A 20,997-nucleotide genomic window follows, 5' to 3' on the forward strand; every position below is an offset into this window, starting at 1 on the left:
TCTTTCCTCACACGACTTTTGAATTGCTTGTGGCTTGCTCAGAATGCACTAGCAGAGTTGTCACTGGTTGGAACAGGTATTGTGCTGGCTGTGCATTCTTTACATTGCTACCTACAGACTGATGGATTGATCTGAAAATGCCACAGGCAGTTTTAAAATCCCTTGCTGGGATTGGCCTGGGATTGGCTTTAGCGAGATCTGAGGCTTACTGACTGAAACTTGTGCTGATGCCTATCAGTTCTCAAACTCCACTACCATTCAGTGTTTCTAGTCGCATGCTCAAAGTCAGCAGGCAATCACACTTCTGCTGCACTTGACCATATGGTATGGAAGACAGTGTCCACTAAAATCCACCTAATTTGTCCCTGTTTCTTTTCTACAGGAATCTAAAATCTTTTTTTCTATTCAAATTGTCACCTCTCCCCTGTTTCCCACTCCCCCCAGCATGGATCAGCCTCTGAGAACTCATCCGTAAAGTCCCCTGCTCCTGCTAGCTCCAGTTTCAAATTCTTTCAGCAAGCTCATTTCTGCCAGTATTGCTTTTGCAAACCTTGGTACTGTGTGGAGAAAATGTCTTCTGCTGCTCCTTTTCCTTGTGTGTCTGTGTGTTATTTTAGGAGAGGTGGGAAATTTCAGATTTTGCTATGTATGAGTACCGCTGTCAACAATAAAATCTGGTTTAGCATGATCTGGTGGCCATACTTTTATTACCCCTATTTACTTTTAATAGTTGATGCTGAAGCATGTCATATCTTGGTACAGTTTTATTACTCTGTGTACGTGTACATATATGCACTTGTAATAATGTGCAAGTGCCATTGCTAAGCAAAAAGAAATGCTAGGAATACAATTAATAACCACATTTAGTATTAAGGATATACTATATTATCCTACATTATCATTTCTGTATTAGCAGGAGTTCTTACTACACACTATATATTGAAGGGCATCTTACATCCAGCAGAAGAAACTCACTCCAAGTTTAGTGGTATCTTTGCTATAGGGTGTACCTTTTCAGAGCACCTATACTCTTGTTTTTTGAGATGAAGTTAGGTTTCTCCAAGGACTAGGCAGAATTAATGGCTTTGCCTCTAAGCCTTCATCTCTTAAGGACCTTCTTTTCTGAAGGACTTGCGCTAGACCTCAGGTCAGCCAGGGGTTCCCAAGCAGAAGCAATGCTCTTTGATCAGCACGAAGGAAGCCAGCAGGGATATCATGAAGGGTCATTCCCACTGCCCCTTTGTCAGCTGCCACCGTATGTTACAAGGCCCTTCTCTCTTTCTCTCGGTGTGAGCTACTAGAAGGTCTCTGCTGGAGTAAATTGTTCTTTAGTTTTCTCTTTCAGAGTGTTGTATGCTGCTATTACCAGGGAAAAAGAATCTCAGTTCTAGCAAACCTATTTTGCATACCCAGATTTTTTTACTGACGGAGGATATATCAGAATAAACAAATAAACAAGCAAATACTGCTCTTTTTTAGTTATTGCCTTTATTTTAAGAACAAGGACACCGAGATCAGTTTTATAAATGTAACATGCTAAAATATCAGCTTATCTGCTCTACACATTACAACAAGTTTCATAAATCTGAATTCCTGGCAGCTTCATTTCATGGTGCTGCAACATTTGAGTCCCCAGAGGATGTCAAAGGTAAAGCTTAGTAATTTCAACGTGTTCTAAGGTCAAAATACCTACCCCCTCCCAGAAGGCAACAGAACATAACCACCAGGTCTAATATCATACAAGTAGTACCAAGAGAGAGAAATGTGTTAAACAAACAGGGAATATGCATCAAACTCTGCTATGTTCCTCTCACACAGAAAACAGCCAATACAGTGTTGACATTATTCTGTTTTATGTTGCAACACAGTTAATGAGGAGTATAGCCTTCAGTTTAGGCTATTTTTTTTCATTTTTGAAGTTTCAGCACAGTCAGAGTGAAAGCAGTTGTTAGATTCTTAATAGTACTTCACTGTTTGTTTAACTTTGACCGTGCAGCGGAGTGACACCACATAAACAGAACAAAAGATTCCCACAATTTCTTTTACTGGGTGTTTTTTTCTGCTCAACATCCAGTGCCTTATCGAGAAAATTTATGCATAAACTGACTTAAAGGGAAGGCATCTAAGATTATCTTGAAATATATCCAAGAAAAAGAAAAGTAGTGGCCCAGTGTATGTTACTTGTCTAGATACCCTTGTAGATAACAAAACAGACCTCTCCAGAGAATAATTTCTTTCATCCTACAGGGGTGAATCAGTCCATGGACTGCACCGCTTTCTCCAGTGACTGTAGATTCAACTGTCTTCCTAAGGATGAAGTGAGTTCAGCCTTTGCTGTGGAATCTACTTAGTTTAGGGATATATGAAAGGATGGAGCGTAACATTGAATTGCTTAAAAATTAAGACGCTGACACACTTAGGTACATAAAGGAGCCACTATAGCTCAGTAAAAATATGAAAAGCGAGCAAATCTCACACAATTATACTGTTCCATACTGACAGGTTGAATACCAAGGACAAAAATACCCGGAAATGTAAAATAATGTACAATAATCAGTCCCAAAAATAAAAAACTGCAAATATTTCACTATTCATTATATCAAAGGAAAAAACATTATTATTCATCAAATAGCAGAGAAGGTGCTTGAAGATAAAGTAGGGACGACAAAATGATTTCAGGATTCCTATAAAAGTCAGAAAAATTGTATTTAATCGAAGCCATGAAATATTATTCTGTACTAATAATCAACAACCTCAATTCATATACATCTAGTTATTATGATTTTATTTAAACCAGGCTAAAAAATGGAAATAACCAGACAGCTGTCCAGTATTTTGGAAAAAAAATCTGAATAATCAACCTCTGTGGAATGATTTGTGAAAGCTTTAATTTATTTTTCTCTATATATGATTTTTTCCTCCAGGGATTCATACAGAATATTAATATTAAAAGTCTAAAAGGTAACAACAATTGGTTAGAAAATTTCTCTAAATAATTCAGAACCAAGACAACTATATATAAGTATTAAACGTGAATGTTATGTGAGTTTTTATCTTCATAATACTTACTTTCTCAGAAAACCAGTGATCACTCCCAAGGGGATCCTATGAAATAAAATTAAAATTTGTGAAATATTTTGAGGTTCTTAGATAAAAGCTCCCAGGCACGTGCCCAAGATAAAATCCATTATTAAAGATTTAAACTGTTACTAAACTTTTTTTTTTTTTTTTGGTGATACCTCCTTCAATTGTGAAGACACATTTGAATAAAAAGACTAAAGGCCAGAGCCGCAAAGTTTTTAATTTCAATGTTTATCACTGCCTCACTAAATCCGAGTGGCCCATATTTTATTTGTGGAACAGAAATACTGATGTCAGGGGTAAGTTCTTCAAGAACGGCATTAGGTCAGATAACATGCTGCATGTGAATAGGGTAGCAGCTGAAATGCCTCCTTTGGGCCCTGACTCAGACATACAGTGCAGCTACAGCTATTGCAATGCATTATTGTGCACTAGGAAACAGGCTAGAAACAGTAAACATAGGAAAAAGGCCAAAAAAATACCTTACAGGGCATCAAAGCCTATCCCCATTAATGAATAAATTATAGAATCCTTTCAAAAAATATGTTGTTTCTTGTTAGGATCTAAAATGTTTGTACTCATATCGATATTCCCCTATCTCTACTGGAGTTAGGTACACTATAGGACTACATCTGTCCTTGTCATGGCTTCATAGCATTGGTGGGTTACAGTCACTTTAACAACTGAATGTCAACCAGATTCTGTTCCCTTTACACAACTCTGAAGACTGTGAGGGTGCTGGTAATCATGTGGACACCAATTTATCAGCACTTGGACACTACCATACATCTTTACAAGATGTTTTGGTATTCTCCTTTAGTTTTCTCTCTGCCTTCCTCCAGTCTTTCATGATATTAATTTCTATCTAACATTACTACTTCTTTTCTTTTTTTTTTTTTAGTTTCCTGAAAGGGCCATAAAAAACCATAAAGCAAATTCAGTAAATGAAAAATTAGTCTGTAGGAAAAACAAGTTCTAAATTCAAATTAAGGAAGTAAAAATGTCCTGGTAAGGCTGAATCAGTTCTTCACATCAGTTTGTTATTCTGGTTTGCTATTCTTCATCAAAGCTCTACATCTGCTAATAGTCACATCTTCATAAACACATTATCCTCTCTGATCTGTAGTGATTTTAGAAGAATCATGTTAAAAGGCATTTTTCCATTAAGTATTTGCATTGATCTTCACCAGGATTTTCATTGGAAAACACCAGCCTTGTATTCAAAGAAGATTCTACTTATATTCATACAGTGAAAGTAAACAAAAATAGCCCTTTTGTACATAATCATTATTAACAGTGAGTTACAAACCAGTGTTTGGGTTATAAAAAGTAATACAAAATACTTTCAGCACTTCCTGGTTGCAAAAATTAACATTATCCTGTTAGTCTAGAATTTTAGTATGTCAGCATGAAGTCCCTCAAATTTACAACATTGTAATTAACAGAAATTCTAATGTTCTGATTAGTGATAATCTGCTTGCATTAGATTGGTCCATGGAAATGTCCTATCTGTGTGCAAATATGTTGGTGGTAAGCAGGAAATTTGTACGATTTTTGCCCCCTAAATTCATACGCTTCAGTATTTTCTTCACATATGAGATGACTGCAAGTACATCAAAAGTAAACTCAAGTCCTATGTAGCCAAATAGAGGGAAGCCAAACCAGCAATTCTGGTGATGCTACAGCTCATTAAAGATGTAAATTAAAAATACTAACAACTTAGAGATTTGCTTAACCTTTTACCAGTATGCAAATCCCTAATCTGATCCTTATATAAAGTTGGTTGATCTATTACAAAGTTTAATAAAGAAGTCCTTTGAGGCATTAAAACTGAAAGTTCATTGTCAGAGACATTACTTAGGATTAGTTTCAAACTTGCTTGTGTGAAGATTATCTATTTCACTTTGGAATAGAGAAACTGGATATGTTCATAGATGATTCTGGACAATATTCATAGGTGTTCAATTGTAGAATTTAAGTTTGAGGGAAAATCTCTTATATATGCTTCTACTGGTCAAAACTATGTTCTCTGTGAGGGACTCTATTACTTGTTCATCACAATAACTTCAAAGGGCACATATCGAAGGTCAGTTCACTTTTTGGATGCATCTGTTTCCTGTTTGTCTTACAAGAGCTACGAAAATACCACATTTCCAAAAGATTTTTTTTTTTCCCCAAAAGGAATTTCCATAGAAAAACACAGTGTTTCTGGGTCTGGTGATTCTGTCCCAAATCTCATAGTATTTAGCTCAAGATTTGAATTTCTGTTTTGTTCTCTTTACAGTGCTATCTGCTGTAGGTGAAAGTGTGAATAAAATGTTTAGATGATGTGCATTCTCCCATGCATGTTTTTTCCTCCTTCCACCCATTAAATAAAAAAGTCTGTCCCTTACGGCTACAGAAAAAAACACTTAGAAATGTGACTTGAATGAACTGAGATAGACAGAAAATGATGTCATACTATATATGTTTCTCACGTACTGATTCAAAGAACAAGCCAAGGTTGTACAACACCAAAGTGGGTATCTGATCAAGTTGATCTACTGTGTATTGGCTGAAAGACTTTATTAATGTAATTAAAGCACAGAAGCTGATGTTTAGTATTTAGTGTGTGGAAGCTCTTTCAATATTTGTTTATTAGCATAATGGGAAATGCTGAACATATGGACGGCACTAGGAAATATCCCTCTTCATATCTGACACTAACATTCTGTTCCAGTCTCCACTTCAAAAGGTGTGAGTAGCAAACCTGTTGGTCTTAGGTTTTCCTTCCAATTTTTACCACACAATTGTCTGAATTAACAGACAACTGTTCCTGATAGTCTGTACTTTAAAAAAGTTGATAAGATATGTATGATTCTATTTTCCAAAGTAATTATTGAATTTAAACAAAATAAAGTAAGTTAAACCTCTATATTCAATTTATCAGGATTTCTTTGCAGATACACTCAGGTATGGCAGTAGCATCATATACACAGACAAAAAAAAGAGCCTTCTGCACCTCTCTGGGTTTATCTTTACAGCTTCCATTGAAATTCCACTTACACAACACTGTAATTACTCCAGCCTTGCCACAGTTCAAGTAACTCAGAGAGTACAGTTTGGAATCACTTTGTCACATGCCAAACAGCAGGCAGTGAATCTCTGACAACATAAATTAGTCACTTACTGAAATAAGGAGTAACAATTAATCACCTCAGAGAATACCTGGCAGAATTACCCATCCCTGCGACTACTATTCCTTACCAACAAACACTGTACAATAATTCCAGCACCTGCTGCATCATCTCACATAGCTGAAGACATAATCCTTACAAACTGAAAGAAGGCAGAGTATCCCTAAGGTTCATCTTGAATATATCAGGAGAGACAAAAGCCCCTGCCAATGTACTTCTGTGAAAATAAAATTTTAATTTTATTCATGATTTATGGTATATGTGAGCTGCCTGATGAAATAATACTAATTTTTATTTATAAGAATGATTTTCTTTTGAACAAATAAAATCATGCACAAAGCTATAATTCTCAGTTAATTTTTTTTACAGTTTTTTCCCCTAGATACAATATTGTTGTTTTTTATGGTCACAATATTCTTTAATTTTTGATTCCTCATTCATAAAATTTTACAGTTGTTTATACTTACGTGTTTGCAGAGTAATTTACAGTACACAATCATAAAATATCCTGCTGTGAAGAATATGACATGTACTGATGCAGTTCTGAATGTCATGAAGCTGAACCAATCTCAGCTGTAAAAACTGTTCCATTAGGAAAAGGGTAACTTTGGAAGCACCCATCCAGCATAAACAACGTTTTTGACCTCTATACCTTGCAGAATAAAGGAAGTATACCTATTATTATGTGCCTTTTTAACTGTGCTACTAACTAACTGCTTTTTAACTGTGTTTCAGTCACCAAGACTGAAACTGCATGTCCAGAAGTTGAAGTGATAGAATAGGAAAGAGAAGATCACTCATTTAAAACAGTAACCAATCTGCAATTCAGCTCGCATCTTGGAATAAACCCAGCCTTTGTATAGTGCGTGGATATGCCCAATCCTGCCTTGTTCCCATGCGCAGAGTGTGCACACAATCATAATCCCAAATACAGTTCCACTCTCTCTAGTTTGTCCTAGAAAGCAGTGCTTTGTCCTCCTTGATATTAAGTATATTTTCTTCAAATTTCGGTCTGTATTGAGTACGATTTCATCACTTTTTTTTTTTTTTTTAATATACTTTTCCCACAACATTCACAGAATATTATCAAGAATCTGGAATATACATTCTTTGCAGTTAAAAATACCTATGACACTTATGAGGGTGGCAAAATAGTTTCTGTTTTGCGTGTTGGGGGTGGGGTGGGGAATCCTCATGTACCTTACAGCTAGCTTAACATCAAACTCCTCAGCTAATTTGATATGCAAATGCTGTGTTCAGTACATATGAAATTCCTTTCTTATTTAATAACAATAATTCTGTAATTCCATTAATGATTTGAATTTCAAATTGTTTCCCATATCAATAGAGATTTAGCATTCCACTGTGGAAGGAAAGCTAAAGCTTCCCAACAGTTCAAATTCTAATGAACGCTCAGGAAATGTTTCTACTATTTGGTCATCTCTGCTTGCTTTTTAGAACGGAGAATATTTTCATTCACCTGGTATACAACCATATTTCAGGTCCCCATTTTTAATTATACAGTCAACAATTACTATTTTTTTCAGATTTAATGGAAACTGGGAATATCCAGGGAAATGGAAATTTTTTTCAAGAAAATCTTAAGCAATTTTCAATTTTATAGTTTCCAGTTAGTCATCCAATTGGACAAACCACTTAGAGTCTCTAGATCTTACCTGAACAAAATACAGTGGGCAGAAAACAGAAATATTTCTCACTTTTATTTATTGCACTGGAGCTAAAACAACAAATAAAGCTAGTAAACTTCAGACTTTGTCTCTCATATCTGTCTTTAAGGATACTGCAGAAAATATTACCTACTGTGCAGCACAATAGAGGCAGGACGTTACCTTCTGATGGCAATGGAAATTATTTTCTATGGCCTGCCCAGAAGGAACTTGAAAAAATTATAAGAAGATCTTTCAGTAGTAAAATTGCTTGTGAATTTCAATTAACTAGGTTTCTAGGATGTTTAAGGTAGAAATTACAAGATGTGTCAAATGTCTCACCCCATTTTTATGTTCTGTGGCAACAGAGCACTAGTTCTCTAGGACAGAAATAAAGGTTAGAGTTTTGATGCCATTCTTTACCAGCTTATCTTAATAGAGCCAAATAACTATATATAAAATGCAACTACAACCATAAATTTTTTCACCATCACAGACTCTTTTACCACCATTAGCAAAAAGTCTTGATTAGGGGTCAACTGTGCATATTCGTCCAATAATTTGAAGTTCTGTGTGCTCTGCTGAGTAATGTTAGGAAGTAGTTGCTCTGAGACAGGTGCCATTGCCTTTGATGTTAAGTAGTGACCCATGAATGCTTTCAGCAACTGACCCACACCAAAGTATAATCCAAGTAGAACTGGATTATTTAACTGGAACCATTTGCAGAAAGCTGTGAACAGAGGCAAAACAGCTTGTAGGAATATGAAACATTTTGTTACAGGATAAGTAGTAGATAACTAAAATGTTAAACATAACAAAACACTGAGACTCATCGGATTACTGAAATTCTGGTAAATACATTATGTTGACTTAATATTCTTTGATTTATCCAGTAATTTAAATCAGTTGATAATCTCTGAAATACTTATCACAGATCTTTAGGACTATTTATTCAATTGTAAATTTTGGAATAAAATGGTTATTTTTTTTTTCATGTCCTTTTTAGAAGTCTATTAAATACAAGTGCTTTTGAAATAGGTATCAGTAGTGTATCAATAATCCAAAGAGGAAATATTTGTCTTTTCCACCACAAGTTTAGAAAAAATAAGAGTGTATAACTTTTGCCATAGTGTTACTTGTGTTTCTTTGTATTTTTTTATCATAGTTGACTTTTCATCTGTCCAGCAGCTACATCTGGAAGGACATCTCCTTTTTAGTGTTTTTTTTAAACTCTGTTTATGTTCAAATATCTCATTTCCTCACTTTTTCCTTATTTCTGTCACTTTATTTTAATGCATAGTCCAATTGTTGTTTTTATTTTTAAATCTGATAACCATTCAGGAGAACAACAGTACTGCAGCACATGGGATGCGTGTTCATTTTAGAGGTGTTCTGAAGAACCAGTACAAGTAACTGTTTTGTGCAAGGACTCACATTATCCAGATCAGTTTGAAGTCACAGTTATTTGTTAATACTGCCCATTTCCCTTTTCTGTTTATACCCAAAACAAATCTACACCTCTAGCTTTGACTAAGCTAATGACTACATAATAATGAAATCCCCACAATTTTAGCTTAGTCAGAGTTCTTCTCCATCACATGTCACACTGAGACCTTAATTTGTTCTGCTCTTTTGTCTTCACATCTGTGTTTCCATGACATTTTTTAACACTAGCATAGGATGACTGACTCTTCACAGGACGGGAATTAGACATGTATGGACGCCTCAAAAAACCTTTAACTGATTTAGAATGGAAAGTCTAAATGAAATTCTCCATCTCCTTACACATACTAGAAATATCCACCTATTAAAAATATTGTTTCCTTTACCGAGCAGCTAATAAAAAATACAAACACAAAAAATAAACAGGGCTTTGCCAATTATCATTAAGGCAGAAGAGGATGAGTATGATTGTTGATAGCTCCTTTTTATTTCATGCCCTTGAAGATTCTTTCTCTGCATTTCTTATTTTGCCTGCTGCTGCAAAATATCAAGTACCTGTCTCCATTCCCATGCATTAAATACAAAGCCAATATTTCCCTCTAATTTTAAAGGAGGTAAGTCCATAGTAGCTCCATTAATTTTACCTGAAATACACCAAAGTAAGTACTCATAAGGACAAAACTGGACTTTATGGATCCATCACTGCATATCACCATACCCACATGGGTTTTACTCTGAAAACAGAAGCCAACTGATGCCACATCAGAGGGGGTGGAAGACTGAGTGTTGTGGGTCTACAGTTTCTTATAAGAAAGTAAACATACTATTCAAATGCATAATTAGTACCTATTTTCAGAATTGCTCTTTTTTGACAGTAATACAAGTGACTGTAAATAAAGAGCATATATTTCAGATGCATTTAGAATGGTTAAACCCATTGTGTTTCTGTTCATATGTATGCTGTTGTAGAAACTCAGTTATCAGGTGACCAGAAGAAAGTTAAGAATCTTTGAAAGCCATGTTGTATAAGAATAGTTATTATCAAAGAAGAGTGCTGTGCAACATACTACATACCTTCATTGGCAGTTAAGACTGTAGGAAGCGAAAATACTTCAACACTTCGCAGATTTAAGGTTGTGCTTTGTCAGTGGATGGAACAGCTTTAGCCATTTTGTTTACATGTTACTGCAATTACTATAGTGAAAAGGTTTTCCATGTAATTCAGCATAAATTACCCAGACCATTGTGTTAACATGTTACTTGTTTTCCAGCTCATCAAAGATAACTCAGTAGACAGAACTAGTAAGTAAGTATTTGGTAAGCAGTACTTTTTCATTACTGAAATTTATAATTATAGTTCTTTCCCTCCTCAATAATTGAATATATCTAATTGCTCTTCTTTTTAGCTTTAATGCTAGGTTTCAAACTGGTGAATGGACAGGAAAGCACCATTAGAGACATTATTCTAGTGTTGCTTTCCCTCCTGTACAATGATTTGAACTCAAGCAATAAAGTTAAATGGAAAAGGCACTATACTAGATTTTCAATTACAGCAGAGGCAGGGAGCCACAATTATCCCTTTCATTACTGAAATACTTCTCATAGCTACACAGGCAGAATCCGTGCTGCTGCTACTTCTGCTATTCCTGTTGCTGCTACTGCTGCTCTTAAATTGAAGTGCCCTTGAAAACAGATGAGGTTATAGGTCACCAAATAGAAGTTAAAATTGTGAAAAATGTATATTTAAAGGAAAATGAAAAGGAAAAAAAAAAGGGAGCAGGAACACAGAGACATTCAGACCTTCTTTTTCCTTATCTTGGCTGCAAAGATATGATGTTTCTCCAGATCTGTAATAAATTATAATAGTAGTAACTGTGCCACTAGGTTGTCAATGCACATGAAATATAAGTGTGAGCCCTGTCGGTCTTTTAACAGTACTTATATCCAGAGATATTTTGTACCAAGAATCCACTGACTGAACAATCGGGTGCATTCCATCTCTGGTGTACCCATCTTTTACTGTGTTACAAATTACCAAGTAAAAAAAAATCCTTTTTTATTGTTTTGAACATCTTTACATGAAGGATATCATATCTCAGGAGCAGTTTTTTGTTTCCCCTGCCTACTTCACTTCACTTTGGAAGTGAATACCCTTTATACCAAGCACTAACCGACCACTTCAAGAGTGGAACTGCAAATCGCAAATATTTGCATAGCCTTGAAAGTGGTTTACCTTAGCCTTTTGTGAGGTGGACCAGCAATTCAGACCTTGCCTATCAGCCTCCTGTGCTGATTCAGAATTGGCTCCTCTGCAAGAACTAGGGCAAAAAAAAGGAAGAAAGGGCCCTATCTCATCTTTTCTTCAGTACAGGAGAAAATCACAACCTATCCTATTAATACTGATGAAGATGAAAAGAAGAATATTAAAACAGTGAATGTCAAGATTCCATTTCACACTGAGCAAAATATGTGTCAGGAAGCATATGAAGTTTATGTAAAAGCCAACAAAAAATGTCTAAGCACAATAGACGATAGATTACCTAAGACAAAACATCCATACCTGTACCTCTAAAGTATAATAGCTAAAATTCATTCAGCAAACTGGACACAATGGTCCCTGCTACATAACAAGACCAAACATCATCTTCACCTAACAAGAGTCTCAGCACTCACCTGTTAACATACAGGCTAAAGGTATGTTGCAAGGAACACACTGCATATTGATATATTGTGAGAGAACTGCAATCATGCAGGAGTCTTGCTGAAAATTTCAGTCATGAAGAAAGAGCTGACCAATCCTTAATCCTTTTTCTGATGAATAATGAAGTCCAGAGAAGATGTCGCATACAGGAAGTATACTTTTCAAAAGACTCTAAAAATGTCATACTTACAAGAAAAAAACAAAAGCAAAGCCTTCTGAAATATCTCAGAAACCTCTTTTTTTCTTCCTTCTCCCAGTCTTGGATCACAGAAAGTCAAAGACTTTGGAAAAGGTTTTTTTGTAGTTTTTGTTGGGGTTTTTTTTCTCTTTTTTGACAAAATTAAAACACACATAATTATGAGTGAAATAATTTGCTTCTTCAGACTCACACTGACTGCACAAATAGAATCACATGTGGTTATGTGAACACACCATATTTTATTCATGCTAGAAATTATTTACCATCTAATTAAAATTATCAGACACACTTTTTTTGCAGGGGGGCTAGAATGTCAATGACTTTCTAATGACAGTTCCATAATAGCAACTATTACTTTGAGTAGTGCATGAGCCTTTTCTGACTTTTATCAGTTGAAGATATTGGAGCCTCAGAAACACTCGTCTGTGTCTCTGAGGAGAATAGTCTTTCTTAACTCTAAAAACCTTTCTTGATATCCTGGCAATTTACACTCTTGCTGAACTATTACTCTGCAGTGGAGTGCAAGATACACTTTCTGTCACTGTGTGATAGTGTCTGATCCAAAAATTTTCTGTGGCAAAATAACTGGCAGTTATCACAGACACAGAAGGAGAAAGTATTCAGATCAACCACAAAGTCCGCAGCTTTGCTTCTTGTGCAAGTAGTCAAATATTGCCTACCCATGGAAAAGAATTCTTATGTGCAATTGAAATAACTACATAATCATACTTTGTACAGGTTTTATGGCAAATTAAAAACTTGATTTCTGTTCTATTATGTTCTCTTCCTCAAATCCCATTCAGTGCTGTCAAATTTCAGCATTAAGTACACTGACTATTAAATATCATTTGTTCTTTCTTCTTTCTTCCTTTCTCCCCCTCCCCCCCCCACCCCCGAGAGAGGGAGAAACATTAGTACCTTTCTCTGGAAAGATTTATTTTTTTGTTTTTGTTGTGGTACATGTAATACTGCTCTCTGTATCTCTAAAAAGTTATCCTGGAGATAGAATAAGCACAAAGAGAGCAATTGACGTGATGAAGGGCATCTCACCCCCTTAAATGGAGAAATAAAAACAACCGTGTACCCTTCAGTTTGCAGAGAAGAAGAAGAATGCAGCAAGATCATGGTTTCAAATTCATTAATGGAGTGGGTAAGGTGAACATAGAACTGTTAGTCACCTAATTCTCTGACCCTAGAATTAGGGAACACCCATTGAGACAACCAGGAGATCAATTTAAAACAGGTGGAAGAATATATTTCTTTGCACAGTGGGAAGAAATTTTCTGGAATCTCTTCCTACAGGAGATTGTGGAGGTAGATGGTATCAGCTGCTTCAAAAGAGATTAGGCAAATTCATAAATAATAGGCTTGTAAATTAGATGTTGAGGTGAATAGTCAGGATCATTAATCCTGTGATTGTGGAGAAGTATGAGGAAAATGAGTATCAGATATTGGCCAGATTTGTGTGCCTTCCCTAAACATTATCTCTTACTGTCACTGAACTTGGTGGACCATTTGATCTGATCCAGAAGAGCATTTCTTATGTTCTTACACAATTTTAACATGCTAAATCTAAGGCTTATTCTCAGTCATGTTAAAGGGATCAATTTCAGCATCTGCTTAAATACTTTTCTGACATTTATCCGCAAAACAAGCATCACCAGTCAAAACTAAGGAGGCTAACAATCAGCTGGGAATCAGAAATGTTTTTCAACTCATGCAGTGATTTGCTAAGTGAACTGATGATGAACATTTACAGATAAATATTCCAGTACAGGCACTTGGTATTCAAGTCTTCCTATGAACAATCCAGGGAAAAGACATTAAGAAATGTAAGAAATACAGCTGTATTTTATTCATTATTGAAACATTCACTTCTGTAATTCATGCTGTTTAGTAGATTCCACACAGTTAAGAGTAGAAATAACATCCATGGATGCATTTCTTTATACAGTATACAGTAAGGGGCAAACCATAGATCCAAAGACAGAGCAAGCATTAATGTGGGCATATTAAAATACTTTTCTTCATTTAAAAGCCAACAAAAAAGAAATGCAAACAACAAATATACTAGACTGCAGATTAGAAAATACTGCAAATTGCTAGACATGTCAAGATGTTCCTTTTTCCTCCCTCATTACACATAAGTTTAGTAGATTTACTGAGTAGATTTACTATTTATATGTTAAATACAAATGTAAACTGAAAAATAAGAGCATCATCTTATTGTTGCTTTCATGAATACTAATTCAGTAAGATTTAAAAAATCTAAAGAAAAATCACTTAAGAAGTCTTTTCCAAATAAATGCTTTCTCCTTCACCACATCTAGTCTCCCATTCTTTGGAAGATTTTTGCAGAGAATAGGTCTATTCCTCTGAAGGTTTCAAGCAGAGTCTTGGTCCCTACCCTGTATTTTCAGAAGCATTGATCTCTTTCGCACATGCTGACTTTGCTTTCTATCTCTCTAATTACCTGTTCTCTCCTTCTTTGCCTTTCCTCCAGGATCTTAGCTTATCCCAAGTTTTCCCACCTCCATAGCTATTACCTACCACATTGAGTCACTGCAGAGCTGGAGAAAGATGCAAATGCATCTTTGCACCAGCTGCCTCTTATCAGCTCAGCCAAGGTAAGGCTGAATGCCAGGAAAACGAGAAACAGGAGGCAGGCAAGATAAAAGACTGGAAGTATGGGCAGAATACTAAATATCTGCAGCCAAGCATGAAAAGAGAAACTACTACTGCCCACACTACCTTCATTTTTCTTATCCCATTTTCTCATACCAACTTGTATTTTTTTTTAATTTCCATCCAATGAAAGGTGATAATCCAAGAGTTGATGCTGCTCTGTAAGACTGCAGGATCCAAGTGACTGACTGCTTTTTTTTCTTTTTTTTTGTTCTTTCCTTCTACTACCCATAGGTCAGGAAAGAAAATATTACAATTTGTGATGAAGGGCAAAGAAAGCTTGTTATATTATTCAGGACCAAAACCATCAGCCCACAGTTTAAGGACAGTAGTTCAAGAACCTTTGTCTCAAAGCAGTGATATAGACCATCCTTCCACCTTTTGGCTGCCTCTTCAGTGTTATAGTGTATAAATTGAAAAGTTCGTGGACACAATCTGGTCTTAATTTTAAACAAACTGAACGCAGGTCGAATTAAAACTTGAATGAAACTCAGTTTCTCTAGCTCCTAACCTCTGATGTCTGCAATTCAGGGAAAAAGAGCTCCTACAAGCTTAGATTCTTTCTGCTGTACATAGGAGCAATGATCCGTAACATACGATTACATTGCAAGGATCCATTCTTGGAGTTAACAATTCCATTTCATCAGAAATTTTATTTTCCAGGGACACACAATTTTCATAAAACCTCTGCCTTCACTTTGAAAATAATAAACTAGTAAAGAATGAGATTTTGTGATACATCACAGAATTCTTACACTGATGGCTTTCAGTTATTTCTGAGTCTTTCTGATCATGAAATACTATGGATAGGGACATACTACATATAGTCTGTTTTGGCGGGCAGTTGCTGTATTTGGAAATTCAACAGCCCTTTTGTACCGCTTCCACTTTAAGAGGGCCCTCTTATCTTCAGCATTAGTCCTGATATTATCTTTCTGTTCCTGGTACATACCTGACACCCAGCTTGTGAACCCGCCTGCCTCATTTGTCAACAGTTCCTGTAAGAGGAAAATATTCACTGAAGTAGATGACTGGGCTTTCTGGAATTTTCAAACCTCTATGGCCCTGTGGCAGGTTGACCCTGGCTGGATGCCAGGTGCCCACCAAAGCCGCTCTATCACTTCCCCTCCTCAGCTGGACAGGGGAGAAGAAATAAAACGAAAGGCTCGTGGGTCAAGATAAGGACAGGGAGATCACTCACCAATTACCGTCACGGGCAAAACAGACTCGACTTGGGGAAAAATTAGTTTAATTTATTACTAGTCAAATCAGAGCAGGATAATGAGAAATAAAACCAAATCTTAAAACGCCTTCCCCCCACCCCTCCCTTCTTCCCGGGCTTAACTTTACTCCTGATTCTCTCTACCTCCTCCCCCCCGAGTGGCGCAGGGGGACGGGGAATGGGGGTTGCGGTCAGTTCATCACACGTTGTCTCTGCCGCTCCTTCCTCTTCACACTCTTCCCCAGCTCCAGCGTGGGGTCCCTCCCATGGGAGACAGTCCTCCACGAACTTCTCCAACACAAGTCCTTCCACGGGCTACAGTTCTTCATGAACTGCTCCAGCATGGGTCCCATCCACGGGGTGCAGTCCTTCAGGAACAGACTGCTCCAGCGTGGGTCCCCCATGGGGTCACAAGTCCTGCCAGCAAACCTGCTTCAGCATGGGCTCCTCTCTCCACGGGTTCACAGGTCCTGCCAGGAGCTTGCTCCAGCATGGGCTTCCCACGGGTTCACAGCGTCCTTTGGGCATCCACCTCCTCCAGCGTGGGGTCCTCCATGGGCTGCAGGTGGATATCTGCTCCACCGTGGACCTCCATGGGCTGCAGGGGGACAGCCTGCCTCACCATGGTCTTCCCCACGGGCTGCAGGGGAATCTCTGCTCCGGCGCCTGCAGCACCTCCTCCCCCTCCTTCTTCCCTGACCTTGGTGTCTGCGGAGTTGTTCCTCTCACATCTTCTCACTCCTCTCTCTCACTGCAACTGCTACTCCCCTGTAAATTGTTTTCCCTTTCTTAAATGTGCTATCCCAGAGGTGCTACCACTGTTGCTGATGGGCTCGGCCTTGGCCAGCAGCAGGTCCGTCTTGGAACCTGCTGGCATTGACTTTATCGGACATAGGGGAAGCTTCTAGCAGCTTCTCACAGAAGCCACCCCTGTAGCCCCCCCCCCCCCCCGCCCCGGCTACCAAAACCTTGCCATGCAAACCCAATACATTCCAGCCCTCGTCTCTGTGAATCACATATTTAAGAATTATCATTAAAATCCACATTCATCAGACAATCTTCACAAACTTCACTCACATCAACAAAAAAGAATTCCCCACACCAAAATCAAAATAACATCATCACAACAGCGAACGGAAGTTGTCGTGGTTTAACCCCAGTCAGCAACTAAGCACCACGCAGCCGCTTCCCCCTCCCCCTCCCAGTGGGGTGAGGAGGAGGAAAGCAAAGGAAAAAAAAAGTAAAACTCGTGGGTTGAGATAAGAACAGTTTAATAACTAAAGTAAAATATAATACTAACAATAGTAATAATGAAATATAATAATAATAGTAATGAAAAGGAATGCAACAAAAGAAGGGGGGGGGGGGGAAGAAAAAAACCAGTGATGCACAATGCAATTGCTCACCACCCGCTGACCGATGCTCAGTTAGTTCCCGAACCGCGATCCGCGCCTCCCGGCCAGCTCCCCCCTGTTTATATACTGGGCATGACGTTCCATGGTATGGAATACCCCTTTGGCTAGTTCAGGTCAGCTGCCCCAGCTATGCTCCCTCCCAGCTTCTTGCCCACCTGCTTGCTGGCAGAGCATGGGAAACTGAAAAGTCCTTGGCTTAAGATAAGCGCTACTTAGCAACAGCTAAAACATCAGAGTGTTATCAACATCATTCTCACACTAAATCCAAAACACAGCACTGTACCAGCTACTAAGAAGAGAGTTAACTCTGTCCCAGCCGAAACCAGGACAGAAGTGGACAATTTACGCACAATCCACCCCTCGTCCCTTCACCACAATTACAACAATCAAAATTCCCCATGATCATTCCGCTCTCTAACATTATTCAGTTCATGTTTTGCCCGTTACCTCTCCCAATTACTATCCTTATGTCGAATCCCTCATGCCCCACATTGGGCACCAAAAAGGACTGTGGTGGGTTGACCCTGGCTAGATGCCAGGTGCCCACCAAAGCCGCTCTATCTCTCCCCCTCCTCAACTGGACAGGGGGAGAAAATAAAACAAAAGGCTCGTAGGTCGAGATAAGGACAGTTTAATAAAGCAGAAGCAAAGGTCGCACACAAAAGCAAAGGAAAACAAAAGATTTTATTCTCTACTTCCCGTCAGCAGGCGATGTTCGGCCACTTCCCAGGAAGCAGAGCTTCAGTACGTGTAGTGGTTGCTCCGGAAGACAAATGTAAATAACGAATGTCCCCCCTTCCTCCTCCTCCTAGCTTTTATTGCTAAGCAGATGTCATATGGTATGGAATATCCCCTTGGTCAGTTTGGGTCAGCTGTCCTGGATCTGTCCCCTCCCAAGATCTTGCCCACCCCCAGCCTACTGGTGAGGGGGGCAATGTTGGAGAGACAGCCTTGATGCTGTGGGAGCACTGCTCAGCAGTAGCCAAAACACTGGTGTGTTATCAACACCGTTCTAGCTACCAATACAGAGCACAGCACTACGAGGGCTGCTGTGGGGAAAATTAACTCCATCTCAGCTAGACCCAATACAGTCCCTCTTATCCAGTGTAAGTATAATGGAATAGGACAAGGGTTTCCCACTTAATCCTTAGCTTCAAAAAACAGTTTAAAAGTATCACTAGAGTGTAATCTGCTCATCTGCAGGCAGCCTACAACAACAGCTCTAACATGCAACACTGCTCCGGCACCATAGTGAAGCGCTGGGAACAAGCACCGTTCTGGTGGCTCCAGCATTACAGTGACAGAAGTGACCATCTGGCAGTAACTGAAGTGTGGTGAGTCTGGCCCATACAACCAAACTCATTGAGTGTGTCTATATTAATGACTGGTCTAGAGCAAAGACAGAAGGCACTGGGTTTTATTTACTATGAAAGACTATGGCCCCAGGACCATTTATCTTTGTGGTGAAGCTTGTTCCAGCTGCCAGTCGAGGGCGTGCTCTCAGCATGCATAAAGAGCTGGTTACTGGGAGACCATGCATCCACACTGGAAGCAGGGTGCTCTGGATTGCACCCCTTGTGTGCGACTTCAGCCTTGGTCCCTGCAGGAGAGAAACTGCTTTGAGCTATCAGTGATCTCCTAGGTGGCATACTGCCAGGTGCCGGCTACAGACGCTGGCGAATTCACACCAAGCAGAACCCCTCCAGGGCACTGACTTGGTAATGTAGATGCACCTGTCATGGACTTAGTATTTGCCTCCTACTGTGTGACAGAAACATCCTATGGGATGAGGAAAGAGCATGGAAGATGGAGCCTTGCCTTTGTTACTGGAAAACCCAAGGAGCCACTGCAACTTCACCACCTTCAGTTAGGACCTGAGCTTTGGCACAGGACTTGGGTCACTGACGAACACCCTGCAACCTTCAGCAAACTTCTGAAGAGATGCGAGTAGAAGACTGCTGTATCCTGGCCAAAGTCCTTTCAGATTCAGGACTAAAGTAAAGGTAGGAGTGGTTTGTACGAAAGGTAAAGATAAGGGGTTCCCCCCACGAATATTTTAATTCTGTGCAGAACACAAAGAGCAGATGTTGAACTTGGTTACAAATAAGTTATTTAAAGCAAAAAATTAGTCCTCTAAATATAAAAACTGTTAGGAAACTAGAAACATAACTAAACATACTCTGCCTTTACATATAGTTGCACAATGTCTATTAGTTTCAATGCAATGGAAGTTAAATATCACTAGGGGAATTCTATGGTCTACTCATCAGAATATTCTTAGCTTTTAAAAACACATGTTCCTCCCAATAGAGTGTATTTAAATACCTGTGTAGTGTATAGCACAGTATATTATTACGAATTTCTTGCAAGAAATTAATAAAGTAGTCTGGATATGAAAAGAAAAAAGATAACAATTTTCAGTCAATCAATTTTCAATCTTAGAAAGCTCTTACCTTACATTAACTTCTATAACTTTTACCTTACATTAACTTTTGCTTTTACCTGTTTCTTGTTGATACAAAGAAATCAGTCTGACAGTACCGTAATTTTAAGGACACTGTTCAATGTGGCAATTTTTACCTAATGGTAAAAATAAGATGACTTTGCAACCATATCCACTGAATGTATTTATTGTATTCACTATATTCAAACTGAGAATTAGAGTTAATTATGATTATATTTTTGGGAAGATCATTTTTTCCTGATTCACATTTCTAATTTCAAAACAGAAATGACTTTTGAAATGAGCTTTTAGAGGATCTTTTGGTTACTGCTCTACAAGATGCAGCTCTGATGTTTACAAAAATATTTGCATCGTAGACATCATTTAAGCACTGACAGCAAAATATTTGGCTTAGTATTCATTCATACAACACCTTTTTTCACGGTATCTTATGAATATCAAATGGAAACTTTAATAATTTGTTTTCTTAAATACCAATTCTACAAATTGTTTATCTTCCTAAATTAAAACACAAAAGCCAACACACTGAAATACCTTTAGATCCTGCAATCTCCATTAGGGAACTGATATCAGGAATGATTAATTTCTCATAGCTTATAGTTACACTCATTTTGTCCAGCTATTCCCATCATGCTTTCTCTACATTACCTTCTTTAATGGTTTTGGAATAAAATATGCTATAACATTACCATAAACATTGTCTTGCCAACAGCTGTTGTCCATTTCTCAGGCTCCTTCTCAATATTATATGGCATTTTAAATAAATTAAAATCTATTGGTGTCTAACAACCTTGCTATTGACTATCATGATTAAAAAAACCCCAAACCAACAAATAGAAGTATAAAGGAAAAACAAAACAAAACTCATTGTAGTTGAATTTCAAAGATCCATCTATAGACTCTCTGCAACAGTTTCTGCATAGCTATCAATCCTTTCTTTTATT

General features: G+C 37.9%; 1 long non-coding RNA gene across 1 annotated transcript in view; it reads right to left on the bottom strand.

Annotated features, from left to right (window-relative positions):
- Window positions 1–1,490: 1,490 nt before the first annotated feature.
- The window catches only part of LOC127016036 (uncharacterized), an 80,907-nt gene continuing 61,400 nt past the window's right edge, over window positions 1,491–20,997 (bottom strand). The window contains exons 3-4 of the long non-coding RNA XR_007766423.1: window positions 3,070–3,105; window positions 1,491–2,684 (exon numbers count right to left, since the gene is read on the bottom strand). This is a non-coding gene — a long non-coding RNA (uncharacterized LOC127016036). The remainder of the gene's footprint in view (window positions 2,685–3,069; window positions 3,106–20,997) is intronic.

This window comes from Gymnogyps californianus, chromosome 4 (assembly GCF_018139145.2).
Source record: "Gymnogyps californianus isolate 813 chromosome 4, ASM1813914v2, whole genome shotgun sequence".
NCBI lineage: Eukaryota > Metazoa > Chordata > Aves > Accipitriformes > Cathartidae > Gymnogyps > Gymnogyps californianus.